Below are 23,001 nucleotides of genomic sequence, written 5' to 3'. Positions count from 1 at the left end.
GATGGTATGGGGTGCCATTGGCTACACGTCTCGGTCACCTCTTATTGGCATTGACGGTACTTTGAACAGTGCACGTTACATTTCAGATGTGTTACAACCTGTGGCTCTACCCTTCATTCGATCCCTGCGAAACCCTACATTTCAGCAGGATAATGCACGACCGCATGTTGCAGGTCCTGTACGGGCCTTTCTGCACACAGAAAATGTTCGATTACTGCACAAGCCTGCACGTTCTCCAGATCTCTCACCAACTGAAAACGTCCTGTCAATGGTGGCCGAGCAACTGGCTCGTCACAATACGCCAGTCACTACTCCTGATTAACTGTGGTATCGTGTTGAAGATGCATGGGCCGCTGTACCTGAACACGCCATCCAAGCTCTGTTTGACTCAATGCCCAGGCGTATCAAGGCCGTTATTACGGCCAGAGGTAGTTGTTCTGGGTACTGATTTCTCAGGATCTATGGACCCACATTGCGTGAAAACGTAATCACATGTCAGTTCTAGTATAATATATTTGTCCAATGAATACACGTTTATCATCTGCATTTCTTGTTGGTGTAGCAATTTTAATGGCCATTAGTGTACATGCATCTAGCTACTAAATCAGGGGGCATCTGTCATGCAGGCAAGAATCAATGTGTGAAGCTGTCAGCGTGTTAATGTGTCTTGCATAGGCACGATGTAAGGCGCTACGCCTCAGCAGCAACCTGGACGCCTGTATCTGCTGCTTTCTGGTTTCGTGGACGGACGGAGTGAGCTGTATTTCACACGGCCGTTGTTTCCGGAACCCATGTGGATTCCTATAGAGCAGCAGTATTTCCTTCAGCAAAGTGCAACGCTTGCCGTTTCCTTCAGCCTCTGAAGGTGTGGGGTCTCCCCGTGGGCAGACACAGAGCTAGGAAGCGGGCAGAAGGCGGCGGCTGCCCGCAGACCCAGAGCGCCATTAGCGAAGCCGACGGATGTCTCCTCAGAATCCCGGCTTCCCGGCGTGTGGGAAGCAGACGACGGCGTCGACGCGCCTACCCACTGCCCGCGGCCGTTCCTCTGCTCTTCGCTCTGGCCGACAGACGCCGCCGCTGCGGCTCGGCTCAGCCGCCTCTTAACAAGGTGCGCCTCCGTCCACAGTTTATGGACTCCTGGCGCTGAAAACAGCTTCTGGACAGCTCCTACACTATCCCCGTCTGCGGTGTACACTCGACGTGACTTCGAACATGTGATGGTGCGTTCTGCAGGGCTGGTAAGCTCTTATATCCACATTAGAATTAGGTTAATTAGAGATTAAAAAGCCCATTATTTTGACTCCTCAGTGCAGTAAGACGATTAATTCAATAGCATTAGACGAGCTCAAACATGTTTTAAAAAGCCTGAAACATCTTAAAGCGTGGGACCCAATTGGAATAAATATCTATCTCATTAAATATGGAGGAACGCTTGTAAGGTGCCAAGACACGGGCACTTACACACAGCTTACCAATATTAGCAATAATAATAAAGCTACTGGCAAGAGCATCAGCTCATGACTCTATTGAATTATGATAAATATGAAGCACTCTTGAGCAGTATTCCCTGCATGTCTGCATGATTAAGTCACTAACTTAAAGCGTTGGTGAAAAATGTCGGACGTTCAGAATTGCGGCGCGACCTCTACGGTCGCAGGTTCGAATCCTGCCTCGGGTATGGATGTGTGTGATGTCCTTAGGTTAGTTACGTTTAAGTAGTTCTAAGCTCTACGGGACTGATGACCTCAGATGTCAAGTACCATAGTGCTCAGAGCCATTTGAACCATTTGACAATTGTGGAATATAAAGTCTGCAGCTGGCCGTAGCTCGCCGGGCCGCCGTGGGCGGCAGGTAGCGGTCACCGGAAACGCGGGACAATACGGCGCTTTTGGGGATAGCCCGGCATCCGGAGCCACCTGTGCTGGGCAGTAGGTTGCGAAGACGGGAATTTCGTTTGCCTAGGGGCGATATGACCTACTCGATGATTGGCTAGATCTCAGAAATGCCGTTGGAGGTATTTCGGCGATGATAGAGCGTTCGACATTGGCCGAAACGGGGTATTCTTCCGCCGCGTCTTCGTACGCGTGTGAGACGGGAGAATTGCGGAGAGAGAGGACTGCCCCTTCAGCCATCGAGCGGTACGGACTTGGAGGGGGCGTCTTGGCCATCGTCTTCAAAGGGAGATATACGTTATGTATCGCAGCACTGCACCAACGTGTGTTCCGTGCAGAGTTCTACGGTTATAGTTCTCTGTGTGCTCAGAAGCGTGATTTTCATCAACGCTTAACCACTTCCAACAATTTACCTAATATTTTTGATCTGGTAGTTATCCTTGCGAGGAGCCGAGAATTTATCAACGCAGCTGTCGGTAATAGGGGCGCGTAATTGCAAATTGTTAATGTGCCATTCTCAGGAGAGTGCGGGTGGACAAAGAGATTCACATTTTTTTGCTAAATTTTCTCAGTAGTGGGGAATATCAAATTAAAATGCCAACATTACAATCGAATTACCGATTTCATTGTAGCTAGCATTTACCCCGTCCCAGTAAGCTTTACATGTACTCTAGTCACTGCACAGCTTACCAAGACGGGAAGCAAAGGTTTGCAGTCTTCTATGTCAGCGACGGACAAATAAGTTTACACGCTGTGTACATTTATTCAATGAATGCTCGCAAAATTATAAATTACTTACAGTAATATGAGAAATTGAGTCCTCCTTCATGCAAAACACCTTGTTGTTTGTTTCTTTCTTTATTCTAAAATGATTCAAATGGCTCTGAGCACTATGGGACTTAACATCTGAGGTCATCAGTCCCCTAGACTTAGAACTAGTTAAACCTAACAAACCTATGGACAGCACACACATCCATGCCCAAGGCAGGATTCGAACCTGAGTCCGTAGCAGCAGCACAGTTCTGGACTGAAGCACCCAGAACCGCTCGGCCACAACGACCGTCTTTCTTTACTCTCGCAAACTAGTTTCGGTGACAGATATCACCATCAGTAGGTTTCTTTAATCTTATTTATTGTATGTTACAGCATGTTTTAAGAATTATTGTCGTTGTTTACGACATACTTTCTGTGCGTTTCTTTTTCCTGTTGCCGTTTTTTACTCAGCGAACATCATGTAATGTTCCTTGGATGGTATGTAGCTGCTTTTATACACAGTGCGATAGTTTTGTGCCAAAAGGTGAGGATTTGAGAAGATGGGACCTGGATAAACGGACAGAACCAGAGGTTGTGGGGAGTTTCAGGGAGAGCATTAGGGAACGACTGACAAGAAAGAGAGAAAGAAATACAGTAGAAGAGGAATGGGTAGCTTTGAGAAATGAAATACTGAAGGCAGCAGAGGATCAAGTAGGTAAAAAAGACGAGGGCTAATAGAAATCCTTGGGCAAAAGAACAGATACTGAATTTAATTGATGAAAGGAGAAATCACAAAAATGCAGTAAATGAAGCAGGCAAAAAGGAATACAAACGTCTCAAAAATGAGATCGACAGGAAGTGCAAAATGGCTAAGCAGGGATGGCTAGAGAACAAATGCAAGGATGTAGAGGTTTATCTCACTAGGGGTAAGATAGATACAGCCTACAGAAAAATTAAAGAGACCTTTGGAGAAAAGAGAGCCACTTGTATGAATGACAAGAGCTCAGATGGAAACACAGTTCTAAGGAAAGAGGGGAAAGCAGAAAGGTGGAAGGAGTATATAGAGGGACTATACAAGGGCGATGTACTTGAGGACAATGTTATTGAAATGGAAGAGGATGTAGATGAAGATGACATCGGAGATATGATATGCGTGAAGAGTTTGACAGAGTTTCTTGCCCCTGAGACACAGGCTACCAAGCAAGGCAGTTTGATTTGGAAGGCCGATACTGTTCACACAATAGATCTCTGTTTTGCAGGGGCTGAAAAATACTTCCTATTGGAAGTAGGTAGATGTAAATGCCGCAGCTTTGATACTTCTGAGCCTGATGTTCCTCTGCCAAATTTGGTTGATATCGATCCGAGTGTTTGGGAGGAGATCACATATGTACGCACGCGTATATATATATATATATATATATATATATATATATATATATATCATAGTCGAGTTCAACATACAACATGAAAATAGTATTTATGTTTTTAGATTACTACTACGGAATGTGAATTGTTCGAAGCTTTGTAGACCTACCTATATACAGATTTAAAATTCGTGAAATACTTTTATTGCAGCTAGTATCATCACATATCCAGCAGCTGGTGAAGTTTCTCTCACACTCTGTACATCAATGATGCCAACCAGTTTGCCTGTTCATTTTAAGCGACTTCAGTTCCCTGTTAAGTTTTCGATTGCAGTAACAACAAATGGGGCTAAAGGTGTGAGAGAGAGGTTGAAGAAAGAGATGGAGAGAACAGGGGTGGAGAGGAAATGTACACATAGAAGCGGAAGGAAGAGATGGAGAGAGAGCTAATAAAAAGGAGGAGATGGACAGAGAGAGCGTAAAGGAGGAGGAGGAGATGGACAAAGAGAGTGGGGAGGAGAGATGAGGCAGAGGGAGACTATGACGTAAACCCAGATCCTATACATTCTTACATTCTTAGCAACTGTGCACCGGAGTACATACTGAGTTCTGTTTTCTAGAAACTATTCAGTCCAATTGTTTATCTGCTTTGGATGTTCTGTTTGGATGTATTTTCTTTACTGGGTGATGTTGTGGAACTGCTACGAAGTCGAGATACACAGTGACATGTTTTTGGATCTCATGAATAAAGAGGTCGAGTTGGCTTTCGCCTGACCTCCACTTACTGGAACCCTGTTGAGTCCTGCTAAGAAGTTGTTCATTCTCCATTGTATATACAATCGAAAGCCTCGGGTAAGACACAAGTTATGTCACCAGATATTCTCAATGGTAATAATTTACGATTCCTGCATGCCACCTCGAATGCTAGTAGAATCTGTTGCAGGTGTTTTGGCGGTTGGACTTCCGTGTCCACACAGCCGTCCACCAGACAGCGGGTCGCCTTATCTCGCTGGAGATCGCGCTGCTCTGGTTCCAGAGCCGTGCTGTCGATGTGGCCAGCATTTGCAACAACGGTGGTTGTCGGAAAGGCGAAAGCTGCGCCGCGCAGACATCCACCTGCCGCCTCCGCGCCTTTTAAGGCTCGCCCTATCTGAGCCTCCATCTCCCCCATCTCCGTCGACTGCCATACAGAGGGCACGCCGGCGTCTGGAACTGACGGTAAATTCCAGCATGCTTTGCCGTTCCGACTAGAACGAGCATTTCAACGGAACCTTATGTCGTATTTCAAGTCCCTCCTAGTGAATCAATATAAATAAATAAATAAGAAACTATTCTGATTACACTCCAAATATTTTTGAATTGAGCTGGGCGTGCAACCCACCACGGTGAGCTTTAAAATATCGCCATAAAACGGGGTGAATAGTAAAATTTTCAGCTTTAAAAGAAACAAATGATAACTTTACAAAGAAAATGACAATCAAGATATAAGAGATTACGGCTGATGTGCCTAATTTGGAACCTACACTCCTGGCCATTAAAATTGCTACACCAAGAAGAAATGTAGATGACAAACGGGTATTCATTGGACAAATATATTATACTAGAACTGACAAGTGATTATATTTTCACCCAATTTGGGTGCATAGATCCTGAGAAATCAGTACCCAGAACAACCACCTTTGGACGTAATAACGACCTTGATACGCCTGGGCATTGAGTCAAACACAGCTTGGATGGCGTGTACAGGTACAGCTGCTCATCCAGTTTCAACACGATACCACAGTTCATCAAGAGTAGTGACTGGCGTATTGTGACGAGCCAATTGCTCGGCCACCATTGACCAGACGTTTTCAATTGGTGAGAGATCTGGAGACAGTGCTGTCCAGGGCAGCAGTCGAACATTTTCTGTATCCAGAAAGGCCCATACAGGACCTGCAACATGTGGTCGTGCATTATGCTAAAATGTAGGGTTTCGCAGGGATCGGACGAAGGGTAGAGCCACGGGTCGGAACGCATCTGAAATGTAACGTCCACTGTTAAAAGTGCCGTCAATGCGAACAAGAGGTGACCGAGACGTGTAACCAATGGCACCCCGTACCATCACGCCTGGTAATACGCCAGTATGGCGATGACGAATACACGATTCCAATGTGCGTTTACATCGATGTCGCCAAACACGGATGCGACGATCATGATACTGTAAACAGAACTTGGATTCATCAAAAAAAATGACGTTTTGACATTCGTGCACTTAGGTTCGTCGTTGAGTACACCATCGCAGGCGCTCCTGTCTGTGATGCAGCGTCAAGGGTAACCGCAGCCATGGTCTCCGAGCTGATGGTCCATGCTGCAGCAAACGTCGTCGAACTGTTCGTGCAGATGGTTGTTGTCTTGCAAACGTCCCCATCAGTTGACTTAGGGATCGAGACGTGGCTGCACGATCCGTTACAGCCATGCGGATAAGATGCCTGTCATCTCGACTGCTAGTGATACGAGGCTGTTGGGATCCAGCACGGCATTCCGTGGTAGCCTCCTGAACAACTTTATGTGAATGCTCTGAAAAGCTAATCATTTGCATATCATAGCATCTTCTTCTTGTCGGTTACATTTCGCGTCTGTAGCACGTCATCTTCTTGGTGCAGCAGTTTTAATGGCCAGTAGTGTATTATTGTTTTTGGAACGTAGCTCATGATTTTATAAAGTAATAGAAATTTGACGTTTCTGTTTAACCCTTTTTATTGTTTGTTTATTCGTCCTTTGTGTGAATATAGATGTGTTCGAAAAAGACACAAAATTTACCTGGTTCAGAAAGTTTCATCAGTACAAAGATTACTGGAATTGTGTTTTTTTTATGTTTTCAAGATAAACAAGGTTGGATCTGTAATTACGTTACTGTAACATTGTCCGCCTCGATAGCTGAGTGGTCAGCGCGGCCGAATGTCGTGCTAAGGGGCACGGGTTCGATTCCCATTTTCTCTAATCAGGGTCTGGGTGTTGTGTTGCCTTCACCATAATCTCATCTCCATCGACACACAAGTAACCGAAGTGACGTCACCTAAAAACACTTGCCCTAGCCACACAACATTTCATTGTAACAGTAGTGACAGCACCATGTAATGATTGTAGCATTACAGCAGAAATAACTCTGTACCCAGTGTCGACTACAAAAATGTTTATCCTTGGGAGGGTTCCTCTGTGACGTTTGGAGAAGGTATGGTCACCCGCTTCCGGGTGTCCGGATTAATCAGAGGACTGCCAGCACACACAATTGACTGGAATGCAGCTTGCGAGTACACCACTATTTTGTGTACTGTGGCGAGGCGGCGGGATGAATGCGACTTGTCGCTGGGTTGCTGCGTCATGAAATCGTTCATGTTATTGCTATTTTTCTTAAGAATTCCATATGTGAAAAATTCGTGAGCTACTTCATGGTTAAATTTTCACTAATCCACGTTGCGAAATTTCTATAAACAGCGCGTGTGGACTCACGTTCCACGCGTCGTTGCAGACTTTTTGAGTCTTTGTTAGGTCACTCCAAAGAGTGTTTCGGTCAATTCAGACACACTTTCCCTCAGTTGAGATTATTAAAAGCTTTGTCCTATGTATAGAAAAGTTGTTCAGATAATAAGTACATATTTGTATTTTACCCGATAAGTGCCTTTTCTGCACTTCGAGGTGATGTGCTATTTTGTTCATTTAGATCTCAAGCCATTTATTTTAAGTATCTAAATATTCTGTCTTATTTCGATTTCCCTGTTCATTTATTTATTATTGACTGCATAAAGATACTGACACTTTGCAGCCATTTTACGATCGCACAATACAATACATAAGTACTGACTGATTTATTCTACTATGATCACTCAGCACTTTCATATCAAAGACGGCATCCCATATTCTGAACATCACGCTTCCAGTTCTATGCAAGCACTTTTCAGTTAAATAAGGTGATTGTGACACTGGTGCAACTTTCAGAGGCGCTGTACTTGATTCTACATAGGTGTATACGTTAAATATTCTATATTTGACTGTTATATTATAAATCGGAGTTCACATCCCCACTGCACATTGAGTGACTGTAAATGGAACTGCTAAAATATAGTGACTATTGCTGCAAAATTAGATTTTATTCTTCATATTCACTTTTGTTCAAATCCCTGTCACCATGCAAGCTATTTATCGTTATGCTATTAAAGTAAATGCGAACTGCTTAGTTAACTTTCATCTGTCATGTTGTAGTTAGATTGAGTTCGTTATTTAATAACTTTGGTCAAATCTTTGGCTATGCTAGGGCATAGCTTTTCCAAATTACAGAATGTTGGGGTTTATTTGCGGTAGTCAACCAACTTCAGACAGACGAGTCACCTTACATGTTGACGCACGATGCGTTTCAGTTACTACTTTAAAAGTATGCGTACTTGAAGAAAGATTTATGGTGGTCCGCCATGTACTGGTCCATGTCAAATATCGCTTGAAAATGGGACAATAGGCGAAATTGGCCAGTACTGGAAAATAAACAATAATTGCAATGGAATGTGGAAAAAACTGTTATTTCAGACATGTTATACACTATGGTATCTGGCCGAAGAAAAGTAATCGAAAGATTTATCACTCACCTAACAGAATTACTGCCTCTCAGGTTGCGTGTCATCATTGAAATGGAAGGTCTTTGAATGTGATATTAAGTGGTAAATAAACCATAGGGTTGTGCCCTTTCTAGGATGATTTAAATATTATTAAGAACCCTGAACTATCCGTTCTGTTAATGTCATGCTTTCTGTAAATTAAACAAATTAACGTAATTAAGCAAAAAATAATTTCCCAGAGTAGCACACGATCCAAATTGTGCCATTTCGTTTCAAATTTCTTGAGTTTGAAATAAACGGTCATTATCGACTTATTTAAAAGCTTATATAGCTTTCATTTCAATACTTGTAAAACAAAATCATACTGATATAATGAAAACTGGGGAAACTTAGATCTTTCTGTTAAAATATCTTCCTAAAAAAAGGCTCCTAAGCATAATTATCAACTGTTATTCTTTCAGTTCTTAAGTTAACATTATACGCCTATATACTAACTTTATTAATAATAACATTCTGATATTTGACACTGGGCCGGCCGCGGTGGTCTCGCGGTTCTAGGCGCGCAGTCCGGAACCGTGAGACTGCTACGGTCGCAGGTTCGAATCCTGCCTCGGGCATGGCTGTGTGTGATGTCCTTAGGTTAGTTAGGTTTAAGTAGTTCTAAGTTCTAGGGGACTGATGACCACAGCAGTTGAGTCCCATAGTGCTCAGAGCCATTTGAACCATTTGACACTGAAAAAACATGTCATCAATAATTTTATAAAATGCCACTGTTGGTAGTCTACACAAATGTTAAATTATTTTTCCCCGTATTTAAATACCATTTCAGTTATATTGGTGAAAGAGGACATACAATTAGACATAACTAAGTACAGTGGAATAAGAATTACACGATTTTTCGTACATCTTATTATACAGCGCTTGCTTAGGTACCAACTTCGTTACTGTGAAAGACATCACTTTTACTGTACAAGTGATCATAGATCTTAAGGTAGGCATTTTAAAGCCCACGTTTACAAGACATTTTTTCTTGTTTTGGTCCATGTAGCCTTCTCGCAAAATGTGGGAAACAAAGAGCCTGCAGTAGAAGAGATTTGTTTCACAGTATCAAAGGTGGAGAAGTGCTCATAGCTCTTAAAGTATACATTTTAGAACCCATGTGTACTAGAATTTTGGCTTCGAATGATTGTTCCTGAATATTGGCAACCCCTCCTGGGACACCCTGTATAACCGGGACAATCTACTGTCCTTGTCCTTTTATAAAGGTGGTGTATGACGCATAATGTCTTATGGGTTTTTGAAGTGTTCGAGCTTTGTATTGAGCGTTTCTAAGCCGGAACTCCGTCAATGGCAAGTGTCCTTTATTACTGTGAGGAGTAATGAGCACTACGTAATGTCACTGGCTCCTGCAATACATAGTAATAAATAAAAAAAAACTAGCTACCGCCCCTTTTTGTGATGCCTGTTTCGTCTTTAATGGCGCTTGATTTTTCCATAAAACGTCGAACAGATGCATCTGACTGTGAGGTGTACTGTATTAGCAGTAAGCTGCATGTGAAGGTGCCAATCATCTCATAACTTTTTACTCTCGCTGGCGCGCGTATTTAGAGACAATGAACACCAAATCACATATCTTTATGTTTCAGGCGTTTTTACTCACCTGCTGGTGTCTCTTCTGGCGGCTGAGCTGGCGTGGTAACGTTTCTGAAACGAGAATAAGAAAGGGTCAGCATCAAAAACAGATACACGTGTGTGAAATAGCAAAAACTAAAAACGTGAATATTTTGGTATCTACAAGGTCTGCATCCACCTCAAATTGTCCCAATGATAACATTCTGTTCCACTGGAGACACTGGATAGATTAAAATATCCTTTTATTTTGCATACATTACTGTGTGTATTCATTTTCAAATGATAGTATTATGTCCGATGTGTACAAAACAGAATGTCTATGTGTATGTGAATGAGTAAAATGATTAAAAATACTGCGCCAAGCTCCATTATTTGACTTAACGAATATTTCGCAGTAGATCAGTTATGTCAATTTTATGAGTTATACGATAGATTCATTTGAAAATGGGTGCATAGCAGAAACTGCAGAATAATGCAGTAATGGGAAATACAAGGATGTGGCAACCATTCTGGAAGAGAATTATCATTTGAATTGTAAAAATGCTAATGAAACCAAACCGATAACACTTTATTTTTACTGATGCGATAAACTACCGTATTACCATTTAAATTAATTAAAAACGGTATTGTTGCTGTTGTTATAAAGTCCACTTGTTTTGAAATTTTATTTTGTCCGAAGACATTCTAAAACATTCTTATTGGTTGCGACTTTAATGAGTCATCCACAGACGTTCGTTATGAGCTGGTATTCCAGCAAAATGTCTTGACTCCATCAGATGTGGATCACAGACATGCACCAGCAGAAGAAAACTGCATAAACATGTACCAAAAATCTCTAATTCATTACGGAAATATAGTATATTTTTGTAAACATATGAAAACATTGGAGAACGAAGATTAACCACGAAAATTTTCCAGAATATCAGCTACAAAGATCAACCCACACTCAGAGACGTCCTATGAAGGCCTTCAAAACTGAGAAATAATTGAAACTAAAATCAAATACTTTTAGCATTTCGAAGGAAAAAAATTTCAAATTCATTTGAAGTATGAGTGGAAAATTTGTGATTTGTTACCAATGCAGAAGACGAACACTTTGTAGTAAAGTGAAAGAAAAAAGAAAATCTGATGTAAAATTCAAAAATGTCAAAATAATCGTAGATACTTTAGTTGTAGCACCTGCACATGTTGGGTTCAAACAGAAAAATAAAATATTGTGATTTGAATACGTCACATTATCAGTAAAAACATCACAATCCTAGAAGCTACAGTTAGAAGATAGGCCTTTAAGCAAGCACTGTTATATCTACGTCCACAACCCGCATACCAACGTACGGTGTGTGACGGAGGGCACTTCATATTAAGCTGTTACTTCTCTCCCTTTCCTGTTCCTTTCGCGGACGGTGCGCAATAAAGTCTATTGGTAAGTGTCCGTGTGAGCCCGAATCCAATTTCACCTTCCTATTCTTTTCGATATATGTGTGTAGGAGGAAGCAATACATCGGTTGCCTCTTCCCGGAAAGTATGCCCACGGAATTTCAGCAGTAAAGCTCACGATAATGGACAACGGCCGCCTTTTGAAGCTCTTTTACTGGGAATGGCTGAGCCTTTCAGTGAAGATTTCGCTATAACCAAGCGAAGCCGAGACGAAACGCAATACTCTTCTTTGGATCTTGTCTTTTCTTTTATCGATCGTAACTGGTAATGGTCCCAAATTGGGGAGCAGTATTTTTTTAGTACCGAACGAACGGCGGTTTCGTAAGCTACCTCTTTCACGCGTGGACTTCAGTTCCCGAGGATTTTTCAAACGAACCTCAAGTCTAGTTTCTGCCCTTCTTACAGACATTTTTCGAACGGTCGCTCCACTTTAAATCGGTCCACAAGAATGCATCCAGATATTTAATGGACTGACTATGTTCAGTGTTTCTTCCACAACCCTGTAATAGTACGATGACTGGTTCCTTCTGCTTATAGAAGGTGAAACCGAATCCCTCAGACAAAATTTCGGAGGCTGTTCCAGAACATAAAATAAGTATTTTGATACAAGGACCAGAGCTCTTCCGTTGCTCAGAAAAGAACAATAATGTAATTCGGATTTTTGCAGTTCATTAAACTGCCTTTCTTCTTGTGAAAATACGTCCCAAACTATGAAAAAGTCTGTACTACACTACCAACAAAACATATAACGCAAAACCAAGTAATAGAACCACCACCATCTATAAAAGTACTGTAGTCTTGCCGCCGTCGCTGTGACAACAGCTCGGCATATTGTATGGTCATTGTAACACTCTTCCTTTCCATTGAGTGCAGTTGGGGGCTAGGGCATGTGGAGTTAAGAAATCAAAAGAAATATGTTTACTGGAAAACACGGCTGCCTTATAAGAAGATACTCAGAAAATTGGCCTAAATAATTTCTGAATTTTTTTCGAAGTTTGGATTAATCGTCGGCAATTGAGGTACGTTATACTAGTGTCTGTTGAGAGGCAGACGTTAATCACTGCACCAAGCGTCGGTTCTCTACTGGTCTTGCAGCATTCCGATAAAATTTTATTATGTTGCTCCTTCAAGATACAAGATGTTTCAACGTCTTTGCTGTAAACGTCTATGGTAGATCACATCGTGGGAACAACTTTTACCAGAGACTAAATATTCCCGGTGACGTTAGGCTTCTTTCATTAGTGGTTTGCCCCTTGAGAGACGGCAGGGCATAGACATTCAGCGTATGGAAAGCGTGTTGCCTATGATCCAGTCAGGTGCTCCTCGTAAAGGGTAGTACGCCAAGCAAAGTTCCCGATTGCCTTTTAAAATATCTTTTTGGCTTGGACACACTCATTCTTAAGATTTTGTTCTTGAATATCACTTTATCAATTTACTAGGATAGTGAGGTGCAGATGCAGTAAACCTGGTTAGCAAACCCTGGTAGTTCGGTGAAATCACGCCTGAAATGGCGTGATTTCACCGAACAGGGCCGGCAAATACTAAAGGATGCGTAGCATCGCCGGGAAGCGTCAGCGAAAATTTAGTTTCTAACAAAAGTTGTTGCCCATGACGTGATAGATCACCCTTGCATGTCAGATGCAAACACTATAAAACACCCTATGTACTACAGTATCACACGCGAATATCTGTATCTACATCTACGTGGATACTCTGCAAATCACATTTAAGTGCCTGGCAGAGGGTTCATCGAACGACCTTCACAATTCTCTATTATTGCAATCTCGTTTAGCGCGCGGAAAGAATAAACACTTATATCTTTCCGTATGAGCTCTGATTTCCTTTATTTTATCTTGGTGATCGTTTCTCCCTATGTAAGTCGGTCTCAACAAAATATTTGCGCATTCGGAGGAGAAAGTTGGTGATTGGAATTTCGTGAGAAGATTCCGTCGCAACGAAAAACGCCTTTCTTTTAATGATGTCCATCCCAAATCCTGTATCATGTCTCTGACACTTTCTCCCATATTTCGCGATAATACAAAACGTGCTGCCTTTATTTGAACATTTTCGATGTACTCCGTCAGTCCTATCTGGTAAGGATCCCAAACCGCGCAGCAGTATTCTAAAAGACGACGGACAAGCCTAGTCTCTTTAGTAGATCTGTTACATTTTCTAAGCGTCCTGCCAATAAAACACAGTCTTTGGTTAGCCTTGCCCACAGCATTTTCTGTGTGTTCCTCCCAATGTAAGTTGTTCGTAATTGTAATACCTAGGAGTTTTGTTGAATTTATAGCTTTTAGATTTGACTGATTTATCGTGTAACCGAAGTTTAACGAGTTCCTTCTAGCACTCATGTGGATGACGTCACACTTTTCTTTATTTAAAGTCAACTGTCACTTTTCACACTACTCCGATATTTCTATATTTTTCAGTTTGTTTTGATCTTCTGATGATTTTAATAGTCGATAAACGACAGAGTCATCTGCAAAAAACCGAAGACGGTTGCTCAGATTGTCTCCCAAATCGTTCATATAGATAAGCAACAGCAAAGGGCCTATAACACTACCTTGGGGAATGCGCTATCACAAGTTTACCGCCAAACTCCCCGGATTAAAAATCAATCGAGACACTGTGTTACCACCTCGATCGCGCTGTTCGCGCCATGGATCCTCAACCGAGAAACCTAGCGTATCTACCACGGCATTGGAGTAGGCGTGGCTCCACGTCGCTGTCGATGTCTTTGTAATATTCCTCCTTTTCACTTGTGTATGTTATTTACTATCCTGATATGTAAAACCAGATGTAATACTTGCGTGTATTTTGTATTCCCTGAATTAGTTTACAAAACATACTGTCATGTAAAGCCAACTGTAATGTTCTTATACTATACTGTGAATAATAAGCAACGTAACAAACAGAAATACAGTTACGTATCTGGACAGCAAAACCACAAAAACAAGTGTAATAACCGTGTATGTTAACCTAAGGAATAAGCATCAGACTTTAACTCGTTTCTTCAAATAAGTCATTAGTTCAGAGGTATGATAAATAACAGTAGTTAGACAACTATTCTGCATCGATAACAATGTATATGGCTGGTGGTTCACTATTATTCGCCAGTCTAATTAGGCACACGTAATGAAGCTGAGTAGGACAGCAGGAAAGACTTAACTCCCTACTTACCTAACAGACTTCACTTTAGATTTAGATAAAAGATGGTTCAGCAATACAAGAAAAGTTTAGCCGCCCGAAACAAAACTACAGCACCCAATTGCTTAAACAAACAGACTGATTTCATGAAAACAAAAGTAAATTTGGACAGGAGGGGGGTTTCTACATCAACATATTTGGTACTCAACATTTCACTGATTCACTATAAACTCATTAACCTTTCTATTTATCACCATTAATCATCAACTTAGAAATTCGTTTCATTAATACGTAATGTGAAAGCAGCAAACAATTTATCTAATATGATCTCTGCATCTAGCATAACCTTACTTAATCATTTTAACACAGAAAATAACAGCAATGTTAATTATGAAATTCTCAGTTATTCTTTTCATCAGTTATTTCACTGATTAATCACTGATTTGCCAACAATATATTAAAGATTTCACTGTCTTGGCTGAATACAGGTGACTCAGAATTTTCATTTACCAGGTTAGGATCCTGTTTGGTTTATGAGCGGGATAGATTACCAGGTGGACACAATTGTTAATTTGGATGATGGTTATTATTCTTAAAGCACATTTCATCTTCCTGGTACACACTATAATACATAGCTAAAATGTCGTACCCTGTAAGCTGTGATCAGCGACGGTGGCGTTGGTGGCAACAACTGCATTATCATAACAGCCAAGAGCAGTTATCCAGGTCGGACTTATTTCCTCTAAATAGCGATGATCCATCTTATAATCAATAGCCCGTTTTTCTCCCCATACCAGGCCGTGATAAACTGCAGTTTCCAACCGAGGCAAGATGCAACAATATGGCGCACTCCACACTTTGCTAGAACTGTACGTGCTGCCTCTAAGATCACTGGCCACCGACTTTGTTCGCCCCCGCCAAAGCGCGCCAAACGTTTCCGCTCCCACCTTTTCCTACGCTCACACAGCTTTCCGTTCCTGACGAAACTAATCCGTCTTTTATACTACACATATCTCATACAACCCTAAGTGAGTGCCAGTAACTATTACATACATAATTACATTATAGCACCTTTTTTAGATTTAATAATTGTAACAAATAGATATCTTTACAATGTTTAAAAGTAAAAATTACACCATTTTTCTTAACATGTACATTCATTTTAATCTTATCAAAGAGTTTCAGTATCGATTTCGCTTCAAACAAGATGTCTCTACTTCTGATTTAACAGTTTCAATAGAATATTTACAATTTTTTTTAAAAAAAAATATGAACAATAATGTCACACACCTTCCAGGACCTGACTGACTCTCTTCCTGCACGTCTCGCAAAACGTTGTTTTTCACACTTTTGGCAGGTGACTACATTAATGTAAATGGACAGAATACTATCTCAGAAACGGTACAGTTTCTTCGAAGAAATGCAGTTTACGACACGTTCCTTCTGCAGCACGTAGTTGTCCTTTCGTGTTGCTGCACCCACTGGGGAGTGGAGACACGTTTCGCACAGCTACGGCCTCGCAGCCGCCCGCAGCCGGCGCGTCTAACATTGCCCGCCGTTTTCGTTTCCATCTCAGCGTGTTCCACAGACCGCAGAGGCGAACCTCCCGCTGCTCGCTCCTAACGAATGCGGCGGAGGCAGCGGCGGCGGCCTCACAGTTCGACGCCCGGCGCGGCCATAAATCGCTGCCGCAGCGGTGCTCTGTCAGCCGAGGTGACGTGAGGCGCCGCGGCCAGCATACAGCTGTCTGCCGCTGCCGACGGCACGTCGCCGCCCTCCCTCGCTGACGTCATCAATATTAGCGCCGCAGCCGTTCCGTACACCAGCCTTCGGCACTACGTTTGGAGAGTGCACAATGCGACGGGTATCTCGGAGGCATATTCCGTATTACACAAACGCCACCCAAATATAGGAATGCGTCATGTCTCCAGTGCACGAGGGATGTTTGGAAAGTAAGGTACGATCGGTCGCGAAACGGAAACCATAGCGAAAATCAAAACTGTTTATTTGCAGCAGTTAGCTATTCCTTCCGGCTACTTCTCTACATAATACACGCTGTGACAGACATATGCCGTAGCGTTGTACAAGCTTTCGAGTATCCTCGTCATAGAAGGCAGCATCCTGTGCTCTCCGACATTTCTCTACGCCAGGCTGCAGCTCGTTCACTGTACCAAAATGTTGTCTTCATAGTCATCGATTCTTTTGAGAAGAGATAAAAATCTAAAATGCTGCATGTGCGTCCTCACTGCCCCTGCACTGTGCGGCCGGAAACTGTTATGAAGAAGGAACTACACGACAGTTACGTTATGTGTGGTTGCTTTCAACTCAGGCGAAATCTCTCCGCAGGCACCCATACTTGGCGGACGCGAGAGAAGAGCGATGTGACGCTGTCCATGGGGATGCTAGAGACGGTGCCCAACACATCTGTGCAAAGCTTCATCGGATTTTCACTGTGATGTCCATTTCGTCGACCGATCGTTCCTTACTTTCCGAATAGCTCTCGCAGTAGATGGTTTTGCTATTTGGGCATCAAAATAAACGAAGATATATGAGGCAGGGCAATTATCCTCAAAATTCGGGGAAAATGTAATAATTTCAGTTCCAAAGACGGCAGATGCAGACAGGTATGAATATTATCGGACTATAAGTTCAATAAGTCATGGTTGCGAAATACTGACACACATTATTTACAGAAGAATGGAAAAAACTTGTAGAAGCTGACCTCGGGGAAGATCAGTTTGGAGAAATGAAAGAACAGGCGAGACAATACTGAGACAACAATTTCTTTTAGATGGAAATTCAAGATTTCAAGATTTACAGAAAGCTTTTGACAATGTTAAGTCTAATAATGTTTTTTTTAATTATGAAGGCAGTTGGGATAAAATATAGGGAACGAAATGTTGTTTACAACTTGTACAGAAACTAGACTGCAATTATAAGACGGGACATGAAAGGGAAGCAATGGGAGTGAGACAGAGTTTTTGCTTAGACCCAGTGTCATTTAATCTGTATATTGAGCAAGTAACAAAAGAAACCAATAAGATATTTGGGAAGTGAATTCGAGATCGGGGAGAAGAATTAATACTTTGACATTTTCTGGTGATATTGTAATTTTGTCAAAGATAGCAAAAGACTTGGCACATCAATAAAGAAACTGATAGTGTCGCAAAAAGACATTGGAACAAGAAACATAAAAATATGGAAACATGGTACTGCAATGCAGTCGAATTAAATCGCAATGCTGAGGGAATCAGATTAAGAAATGAGACATTGGCATTTGGTGAGCAAAATAACCGATGATGGCCAAAGTACAGACGGTGTATAATGCAGGCCAGCAATACCAAGAACGCTTCTGAAAAAGACAAATTCGCTGACATCGAATATAAATTTAGTATTAGGTAGTCTTTCTGAAGATATTTGTCTGGAATATAGCCTCGTACGGAAGTGGGCGTGAGCGATAAGCAGTTCATACAAGAGGAGAATGGAAGCTCTGGAAATATGGTGCTGCAGAAGAGGGCTACATATTATACGGATACGTAAGGTAACTGATGAGGAGCTAGTGATTCGAATGAAGGAGCAAGATTTACGCTACAGCTTGACTAAATGGAAGAAACTGACTTATAGGAACAATTCAGAGGCATCAAAAAATAGTCAGTTTTAGTAAAGGATGGAACTGTGAGAGAAAAACTGTGGGAGACTGAAACTAATTTAGGTTGCACCGGTTGTGTGGAGAGTTGCATTCAACCAGTCGTCGTACAGAAGACCACGACAGCAACACGAATCTCTCAACGCATTCATAAATTCCCTGCTCCCAAAATTTTGTATCGATGACAACATCTCCATGTACTTTACGGAAGGATAATAAGATAGCATCCAAAGCTCTCTTAGATATCTGCGGAAAATTGAGCAACAGTTGAAGAATTGGGGAACCCCATTTGCACAACCTTTTTCATCAGTTTTCTGTACGAGTCGTTGGTGAAGGCAAACATATGTCCTTTTCTATCGTATTTATGAACTTTCGTCCACCCTTCTTCAGGAAAAGTCTCCGTTGACGGTCAACACCTCCACTCACCCTATACAGCCCGACAAATATCAACAACTTTCAGGGTTTCTGCAGCTACAAACCGTATTGCAGCACGAATGACACATTTGGCGCCACTTTCAATGCGGCGTTCATTTTAAATAAGTACAATGGGTGACTGATAAACAATATAGCTTACTCACTATCACAGCTCTCTGCACAAAAATCTACTGGGTGAATCAGTGAAACATTCATTTTACGTACAACCACCGTCCACTACGCTTGACGGTCCCTGCCCGTCAGTATACGAATTCAGACTGGTCCTTACTATTGCGTCGGGTTTCCACATCGTAATCACACCACCATCTGTCTGATTGGGCACCTCTGGAAAGTGGCTGGTTATGGCTATTTGCAGTGTTTCGTGCAGTGTAATTTACGAAAACAGCTGCGGTGTTCTTCAACACAAAACAGATAAAAGGAGCTGTAGATCGGTTGAAATGTCCCTGGTGGGTTTGTTACACAGGTGAAATCCAGTGACTTGTCCGAACTGGATGTTACTGAGATCATTTGACGGGTCCATTCTGCTCTTTCTGCTTTTCTACTGACAACGCAATACTCCCTGCCCCATTTGATATTGACTGATACACCTCTTGTGACATCTAGTGGCCATTAGATGAGTTAATGTTCTCTGCAGAGGAACATGCACATTAAACACGGAAACCGTTCAGGAACTACCAATTACTCAACAAGTAATGGAGAGGGTTATGTTGTGGATCACTACTAGAGACAGGAAACCAGACAAAGCTAATAGATTGGAGTGGGAGACGAAGTTATGACTGCAGTGAAAATGACATGCAGGTGGGCAGGATCTGCAGCACCAGGCGACTGAACAATAAATGGATCGAGGAATTATTTTACTTGATTCGTGGAAATAATAAAATATTGTTGGTCGGTAGGCGACAAAAAATATACAGAAACAATAGAGATACCTACCGTAGACGACAAAATTCAAAAGAAGCCTAAATCAGACGTTTTTATGCAAGAGCGGACGTCAGATGGCTGAAGATGTTGTTTGCGATGATAGAATTCTTATGATTTTATATTGTGTACGTAACACTTCTAGACGTAAGATAATAGCGCATACGTTTCAGGCATTATTTTGACAGTTATGACAATGATTCTGAACACAATTCGGCAGGGTTATAAAAAAAGGGTAGAGTAACTGCAAAACATTAGACACACAAAGCAACTACAAGAATCATTAACACATGGCATTTAATGTAAATCGCTGAGGACATAGATATTACACTGCGTGGATTCCATAGTATACTTTGGTTCTTCTGCTGACCCTTATTTTACTCTTTGCAGCCGGCAGTAATGGGGACTCTGAAGGCAATAAGTGGTCGCCAGAAGTTCTACAGGCGCAGCGATTACCAATAATGTTGACTCTGAGAAGACTCTCCAAGTGCGCTAGATAATTCCGAAGAACGATGTCTGTGCCAGTGCCAGGAGAAAAGCTAATTCGTAAAGCTGCCAACTGCTAATCCCATGCATGATAGCTTGTTATAGAGCATTTCCATCATTTATTTAGATTAATTTCAATTGTCGACACATTCTTTCTGTCTACCTTTATTCTTTTTCAAAACACAGATTTCATTATTTCATGCTTCAATCTGTGCCAAATAAAATTAAATTTTAACACTTTGTGCACTCATTACTGCCTGATATAATAGCGGCGAGGTATTCAAACAACTAGCACTCTAGGACTCGCTGATATATGTGCTCACTTTTAAAGGAACTGTAGTTAGCTACCTGTTAAGCACATTAATTCTTGAATAGAACATTCTCGAGCTTCCAGCTGGGTCAAGTGATTAAAATGCCACAAGCATTCGACGAAGTTGTCTTTCGTCATTATCAAGTGAAATGGCCTCAACATGACAATGGCCAAGGAATACTTGCTCGAAAGTTCACAGCGTTTTTACATCTTGACGCGGCTGGAATACCGAGAAAATTTTATTCAGTGTTACTGCCACGGAATTCAGGAAAACTTACGTTAATCTTTAATTTTCCTCCAGGGCATTCATGATATTACAACTTTTCACTATCGTAGCTATAAAACAGTACACTCAATTGAAATTAATTTACAGATTTTGACAGTTAATTAATGAATAATTATAGGGACTGTCAAAATATTTGTCTGTCACAATGTTAATGTGAAACAAGCTTTTTGCGTATGAAGGGCGGAACTATGTTATATGCGTGAAATAAAAAAAAGCGTTTATAATTTCAGATGTTTCCCTACAACAGGATAGTGATTTTTTGAAGTGGTGATATTCTTCAAGAATCGCCGCTACGAAAGGGGAGATACGATACTGCGTGAAGAGTTTGACGGAGCACTGAAAGACCAGAGTCGAAACAAGGCCCCGGGAATAGACAACATTCCATTAGAACTACTGACGGCCTTGCGATAGCCAGTCATGACAAAACTCTACCAGCTGGTGAGCAAGATGTATGAGACAGGCGAAATACCCTCAGACTAGAAGAAGAATATAATAATTCCAATCCCAAAGAAAGCAGGTGTTGATTGAAATTGATTTACAGATTTTGACAGTTAATTAATGAATAATTATAGGGACTGTCAAAATATTTGTCTGTCACAATGTTAATGTGAAACAAGCTTTTTGCGTATGAAGGGCGGAACTATGTTATATGCGTGAAATAAAAAAAAGCGTTTATAATTTCAGATGTTTCCCTACAACAGGATAGTGATTTTTTGAAGTGGTGATATTCTTCAAGAATCGCCGCTACTCTTCCCATTTCTGCTACTATTTTGAATTTTAACTGCATCATTCAGATCTCGAGATGAAGGCTATACAGTGCAATGATAGAGACTGTGGACAGTGGATTATGGAATGTAGGGAAACCTTAATGATTTGACAGAAGCTGATCCTGCTTCCACCTTACGGCACTTCTTAGGTCGTTGCTACTATCTTGTGGTAACTGCTGGAAGTGAAGGCAGCCTCTGGTCGTAAATTTATCCCTGCACTGCTAATTAAAGGAGCCCAGAGGGGGTCAGAGACCATAAGGCAAGGCGCGCCTGCCTCAGCCGCAAACATATACGATCTGTACTTTAGTCGCATATGTGTATGTAGGCGGACACTTGAATACTCACAATTTAAACTGTCACCTTCCAACTTACGTAAGACGGGACTCGGGCTACGCTACAGATCAGTTATGACCACAGCCTACATTAAAAAATAATATGGAAACACAAATATCGTCAGTCTTTTGCTCTATTTCTGCTTGTACGGGTTCAAAATGGCTCTGAGCACTATGCGACTTAACATCTGAGGTCATCAGTCCCGGAGACTTATAACTAGTTAAACCTAACTAACCTAAGGACATCACACACATCCCTGCCCGAGGCAGGATTCGGACCTGCGACCGTAACAGCTGCATGGTTCCGGACTGAAGTGCCTAGAACCGCTTGGCCACAGCCTCGGGCTTTTACTTTTCAAGCAGCAAGAAGTTATATTATTAATCCTGCAAAGTTTTAGGCCTGTTTGCTTTTAGTAGTAACGAAATGATTTTAAGTCGTGGAAGGAAAGGATTTTTGTCGAACACTGACACGCTTTCAGTGATATTTTGAGATATCGAGCTCACATGAAGCTTTTAAAGACAGAGAATTAGACCCTTGATCTTACGAATGTTTGAAAAATTGAAAACCGAAAATACATTAGACACTGGTAACTTTCGAGAAGGAAAAATCTCATATTGCGGAGGTTTTTGTGCATACCGAGAGCTAAGGGAAGCTGGAGCGGATGCAGCTCAGCTGAGACTGCGGCGACCACGCCGGCAGGACTGCTGAGGTACGCGGTGTAGCTGGACAGTGTTTTGTGGCTCTCCTGGTGGCCAACCCGCGGCTTCGTTAGCCTCCATTCACGGCCACCAGCGGGGCGCGGCCATAACACTGTGACAACAGCTCCGTCAGTCACCGGCCGGATGAGACCCTACCGTCTGTCATAATGACGGCACGCCTGTGGGTGTAAACTGGTACAGCGGGCCACTGGTTTCATGGGTTGGCCTGCTTTTCAAGGAATTACTTGATGACAATACTCGATGTAAATTACTTATTAATTTCGAGACGTTTTTGTCAGAAGCCGTCA

The 23,001-nt window shown here is 41.9% G+C and overlaps 1 protein-coding gene across 1 annotated transcript in view; it reads right to left on the bottom strand.

Annotated features, from left to right (window-relative positions):
* LOC126282257 (uncharacterized) overlaps positions 1-23,001 on the bottom strand; it is a 1,335,550-nt gene that overhangs the window by 465,010 nt on the left and 847,539 nt on the right. Inside the window, exon 2 of the mRNA XM_049981855.1 lies at positions 10,256-10,299. The gene's annotated coding sequence lies outside the window, so the exon portion shown is untranslated. The remainder of the gene's footprint in view (positions 1-10,255; positions 10,300-23,001) is intronic.

This window comes from Schistocerca gregaria, chromosome 7 (assembly GCF_023897955.1).
Source record: "Schistocerca gregaria isolate iqSchGreg1 chromosome 7, iqSchGreg1.2, whole genome shotgun sequence".
NCBI classification, from domain to species: domain Eukaryota; kingdom Metazoa; phylum Arthropoda; class Insecta; order Orthoptera; family Acrididae; genus Schistocerca; species Schistocerca gregaria.
The sequence above is the reverse complement of the archived record's forward strand: the minus strand, read 5'-3'. Positions and strand labels throughout refer to the sequence as shown.